Source organism: Empidonax traillii, unplaced genomic scaffold (assembly GCF_003031625.1).
Source record: "Empidonax traillii isolate 1590-97213 ecotype Southwest subspecies unplaced genomic scaffold, ASM303162v1 scaffold150:size1405651, whole genome shotgun sequence".
Classification (NCBI taxonomy): domain Eukaryota; kingdom Metazoa; phylum Chordata; class Aves; order Passeriformes; family Tyrannidae; genus Empidonax; species Empidonax traillii.
The window spans coordinates 797737-803767 of NW_020955343.1; the positions used below are offsets into that span (position 1 = coordinate 797737).

The following is a 6031-nucleotide window of genomic DNA, read 5'->3' on the forward strand; positions in this document are numbered from 1 at the left end:
CTCTGGGAAGACCTTTGAGCCCCCTACAGTGCCTAAAGGGGCTCCAAGAGAGCTGGAGAGGGACTTTGGACAAGGGCCTGGGGAGGGCCTTAAGCTGAAGGAGAGTGGGTTTATTTTAGATATTAGGAAGCAATTCTGTACTGTAAGAGTAGTGAGGCCCCGGCACAGGTTTCCCAGAGAGGTTGTGGACGCACAGTCTCTGGAGATATTCAAGATCCGACTGCACGTGGATCTGAGTAACCTCGTCTAAGGATCCCTGCCCATGGCAGGGGGGTTGGAACCAGGTGATCTTTAAGGTCCCTTCCAACCCAAACCATTCCATGATTCGATGTTTATGACTCTATGATTCTCTGATTGGAGAATTCCATTGTTGGATCTCCACTGCCAAAACAACTGGCGACCCCATTGCCAAGGCAACTGGACAGGTCAGATAAGCCAAACTGGGAGCTCTCTACATATTCTCTGAAGAAATAAAATTTAAAGGATGTTTCTCTAAGGGGTTGGAAAGACAAAGGGGAAGGCAGGAAGAAGTGCATCTCCTTGCCAAGAAGCACTACCAAAGAAAAGCTGGAATCCTGTCCAATTGCATTTCTGTGCAACTTCTGTGGTAAATTGGGGCACTTACTTCACTTCTAGTGTCTTTCATTAACATTTTTACATAAATACAGTGTACACTCTGAGGGGAATAGAAATCTGCCTTGAAAATGTTTATCTTCTCTTATTTTTTTAAAATATGTAGTGTTATTTGTCTCATAAGAGTAGTGACACATACGCAGGGTTCCTGTTCTTCAGTAATCTCAGTGTGGGTCTGGGTTCAACTCCCCATTCAAACAGCAGTCTAAGTATAGAATAGATAAACATAGAAAGTATCTTATAAATATAAAAATGGGTGTAATTCTGTGCCTGTTCTCAGAAGATGCTTATGTCCAGGCTCAGAGCAGAGGAACTCACTGGTTAATTGGATCTGTGGTGGAGCAGAACTGGGAAGTTCCCTGGCTGGGCTGGGCTCAACCTGGCTGTGTTCCCACACCTCCTGGGAGGCGACATCCCTTAAAAATGCTCCTGAGGCCACAATCCAGAAAATCCAGATGGCAGGTGCACAGCTGGGGTGGGATGCTCCCATGTGTCCATTTGTAGGCAAATCTTTTCCATGTTCAGCTTCCACAGTCAGTTTAATAATAGACATTAAAATGCCAACTGACCTGCAAGAGGAGAAAAAAAATTGTTTGTGACATTAAACACCTTCACATGAAATAATTCAAGTTAACCTGCAGCAGATTTTAAGCATAAGCAAGTCCCTGGGTGATGAAGGTAGAGATGTGCACCCTGGAAAGGTCAGGCAGCTGCTGAAACCTCCGTGTGCTCCCTGTTCTGACAAAAATGAGGTGGAGGCAAAGGCAAGTCCACAGCCAGCCTGAGGAGTAGAAGAGGAGTGTGGCAGGCAAAGGAGAGGTAACATTTCTATTTCTGATAGTGCAGGAAGGTACCAGGAGTCAAGAGGAGCTGGAGAACAAGTGCTCCATCTCCTGAATTTGCATATCTTGTCTAAAACTTTCCAGATTCTCCACTCTCAGGATGCTCCCTCCAGATCGCTACCATCCCCTGCCTGGTTTAGCTTTTTCTGGCTTTATAGAAGCACAACAGCAAAACCAGCCAAGTTGAACCCAATATAATGGTTGAATAGTTTTATTCTGCTCTGGAACACGGAGCAGAGATCGTTTTGATTCGTTTATTGTTTCAGCGCTGGGCAAATACAAATATTTCTCTTGCGTCCGAGGATATTTTTAATCCTGCTTTTTAGATGTTGTTTTATTTTGCTTGAAACTCCAGATGCATTCTTCCCAGAATTTCTAAGCTCATTCTTTTTCATTTTTTTAAGGGTATCCTGTCACTTTTTAAATACAGTCTTTTCATGTTTCCAGTGAATTCCTTTGATCTGCAGATGAGAACTGATGAGACGCCGTTTCCTCAGCGCTGAACTTTGCCAAGAGTCCGGAGTGGAGCCTGTCAGGATCTGAAATTCGGGAAAATAAAATTCCTGACAGGACTTTCCAAAGCAATCTTTCCCCATTGTCTGCAAAACAAAAAGCCCAGGACAAGATGTCTGTGGTTTGGTAACATGGAAGTGAATGAAGGGAAAAGGAACGCAGTTTGGTGGGCGTGTTCTCTGGTTTATTTATGGAGTAATAGCTGAGAAGTAAAGTTGTATCCTTCTTTCTCTGTACCACATCTCCATGACTCAAGGGATCTGGCAAGGAAGGAGCTTGGTGCTTAGAGGGATAGCTGAGGGAAAAAAATGCCCCTGAAGTGGTCTTAATAAATTTATCCTGAAAAGGACCATGTATAGTGATGCTGTAGGATTGTAAAATAGTCCTGGCTGGATTGGAGGAGGTCTTCAAACCATCTCTCTGTCCCAGCTCCAGGGTCAGACACGACTGCTCAGGGTTTTCCCCAATCAGGTGTGGAAACCCTCGAGATTGAGGATAGCCCACCCTCCCCAGGGAGCACGTTCTTCAGCTTCTCTGCCTTCCCAGGGAAGATGTTTTTCCTGAAAATCCAGTGCTTTTGGTGCCTCTCGGTGCCTAAGTTCAGGAAACACACACATCCCTTGGGGGGAAATGGACTGTTTTGGTCAATTCATTCCAAATTACATAGTGGGTGGTTGGAAGGGGCAGCCCAACATTATTCTCATAAATACCATAGTTCCCTCAGATTTGGATGAGTGATTCTTTTTAGCTGAACTGCTACTTGAATTCTACAGCATATTCCAGGGAATAAGTAAATAAAACACCATTCATGCCATGGGATCAGCATACTAATTTATGGCCAGATCTGAAGCCTTTTCCCAAGGCAAAATACAATTAAAGCAAGGGAGAACTTGACCCGAGTGAGCACTTCAGCATTTGATCTGTGAATTTGACTTTTCTGAATTTTTATTATTTTTATACTGTAGTAAAAGTCTCTCCTGCTGGTGATTTTACATTGTACTGGATATTGAATTCCTTGCAGCGAAGGCCTCACCTCTTGAAACCTAATCTTATACAGCATGCTGTCTAAAGAACTTAATTCTTATTGGGATAACAAGTTTAAAAATATATTTTTTTAAAGCACATCCGTGACATTTTTGTTAACCTGGTTCTAACGGTGATCCAGCAGGAACAGCAGAGGATGAAAAGTGAGGAACAGGCTGAGATCTAATCTGACCCAACTCATTGATTCCCTCCCTGACCTTGGGTAAGCCTTTTGACCTGCCTGGGCCTCAGTCAACTCAGCTGGAAAATTGGGTAAAGAGTGGAGCCTGTTAGAAAACCATCTTCAATTTGAACAAAGATTTCCCGGAGACCCAAAAAAAGTGAGTGTAGTCATTTGGTACAGACATAATTGATTGTGGACTGCACAAGAATAACATCCTGAGCCGTGGGATCCCATGGATGACATCTCATTCGTCCTGCGGTGGCTGGGTGGTCTCTGCATCCACTTTTCCTGTCTCCAGAGCTGTATTTTCCCTCTCACGGTGTTAGTCTGGCCGTGTCTGCCCTCGGTAGGAATGTGGCTCAAATACTGCATGAGCCTAAGAAAGTGGTGGGGTGTTGTTATAATTCCTGTTTGGATGAGAGTTACTGAAGTAAATTATTGCCCCCTGGATTTAGCATGACCTGGAGTGGCATCACATGGTATGTGCCAATAACACATAGTAATGAAATCAGGGATTAACAGAATCACAGAATATTTTGAGTTGGAAGGGACTCACAAGGATCATCGAGTCCAACCCTTAGCCCAGCACAGGACCATCCCCAAGGATCACATTAGGTACCTGAGAGCATCATCCAAACACTCTTTGAGCTCTGTCAGCCCTGGTGCTGTACCCACTGCCCTGGGGAGCCTGTTCAGTGCCCAAACACCCTCTGGAGGAAGAACCTTTTTCTAATATCCAGCCTAAAAACCTGCCCTGACACAACTTCAGGCCATTTTCATTACTCAGAATTCATAGATCACAAAATGCTTTGTGTTGGAAGGACCCCTCAAAGCTCATCCAGTTCCACCCCCTGCCATGGGCAGGAACACCTTCCACTATACCAAGTTGCTCCAAACCCCATCCAACCTGGCCTTGGACACTTCCAGGGAGGGGGCAGCCACAGTCATGTTCAACTTTAGAGTTCACACCATTATATTAAGTTGGAAATATTCTGACACAGCTTCTCTGGACAGCCTGTGCCAGGGCCTCCCCACCCTCTGAGATTCTCCTGAGGTTTTCCAACTTTGCCCTGGCTTTTCCAAGCCTTGTTCCCTGCCATCAGCCTGGCCCCAGCGGTGCCTGTAATTACCAGGAGGAAGGTTAAGGCTGCAATTCCCAACATCAATCCTCACGTGTTAGCTCGAGTCAGGACCCCTTTGCTCCGCAGGGTGCACAAAGTGTGCCTAAAACCCGAGAGCATGGGGTCGGTTGGCTTTGTGCCGATCCCCCCCCGCCTCTCCCCATCCCTGATGGAGCCGTTTCTCCAGCCCGGCTGCTGGAGCAGCCCCCGGGCGCGCTCTGGAGGGTGCAGTCCCTCTTGTAGAGCCGAGCCAAAGGGCGCTGCCATGGCATGTGGCTCCATCCACGCGGGGCTGGAGCGGCTCCCGGCCGCGTGCGGGGCGCTCCCGGCTCTCACGGAGCTGGCACTGTTTGTCCTGGGCGAGGGCCAGCTCTTCTCGCCGCGCCAGCGCGTTTGAACCAGCCCGGGCTCGCTAATCTATTCTCCGTGACCCACACGCTGGAAAAAAAAAAAAAAAAAAAAGGACCGTTTCCTTTTCCCAATTCCCACATCTGCTATTTGTTTTCCTCTCTCTCTGCCTTCCCGAGATTTGGGAAGGAGTTCAGGAATGCGGAGCGCTGCTCGGAGCCAGACTGACCTCAGATACTGAGTGGCATTTATCTGGCAAGGCTGGGAGGTAAATAGTGAAGGGGAAACAGGCATGTTTCTTCACTTCCACGCGTGTATTTCTAATTGTTTTAAACCAAAAATAATGATATTATTCTAAAATGTTACCTAGAGTAGGAGGGACCTGGTATTTCCAGTGGAAACTAGTAAATCCTGCTTTGCCAGTTAATTGGCTCTGTCGTTATCCTTCCATGAAATAGTCTAAACTTTAACATTAATATTAGGTGCAAACACCTAAAAAAAGTCACTTCTACTAGTCCAAATGAAATTACTATGTGAGAATGACATTTATGTTGGAATAAAATCATCACTGTGCCTCATATAACATAATATATCTCTGTATTTTGCATCACAAGAAAAAAACAACAATCCCAGGCTCTGCTCCCTTTAAAAGTGCAAGCACAGAAAACCAAAAATTTCACTTTGAAAATATCCAGAATCTTTATTGGAATATTCTGAAAACATATTTAGCAAGGAAATTTGAAAAGCAGTGAGCACAAATACAGTTTGGAAGCAAAATGCAGTCAGAATTTGCAGAATAACACAAAATACTAATGTTTGGGACGGTCTGGATGATGTGTAATGACCAAGAATCCACCTTTTTTTCCCTTCTTTTTTTTTTTCCCCAAAGAAGACAACTTGATAGACCTCACTAAATGAATTTCCCTGGGATCCTTTTTAGTAGCAAAGAGATGATTTAAAGTTTTTTAAGCATATATAGGTATATCTGCACCCTTGAAATAAAGAGCAATAAAAACAATCACATCTTGAAAGATAAAATTATTAAGGAAGATTAAAGGGAGATTTAACCAAAGGTGCTTCTCTGCCTTTTTTGTAACAACTCAAAGTTTAGTGTCAAAACTGAAAGTAGAAGCTAAAATTGGGATCAGGGTCTATGGCTGTGTATATCTCTGGGCAAAAGTACAAGACTTACCCACAAATATTTGGTGGGGTTTATATCAAGAGCCAAAAATATGTGTACTTATGGAATTAAAGGGATAGGAATTTTAGAAGAGCTGATTAAACTTGCTACAATGCTGCTGTTCGGATTAATGGCCAAGAATGAGGAGCTGATTTTTTCTGACTTTTGAGACACACGTTCCTTTTAA

The 6031-nt window shown here is 44.4% G+C and overlaps 1 long non-coding RNA gene across 1 annotated transcript; it reads left to right on the forward strand.

The window, feature by feature from the left end:
- Window positions 1–390: 390 nt before the first annotated feature.
- LOC114057852 lies at window positions 391–4930 on the forward strand. The gene is made up of 4 exons (XR_003571326.1): window positions 391–425; window positions 1278–1452; window positions 3154–3352; window positions 4844–4930. It is a non-coding gene; the product is annotated as an uncharacterized LOC114057852 (long non-coding RNA).
- Window positions 4931–6031: the final 1101 nt, after the last annotated feature.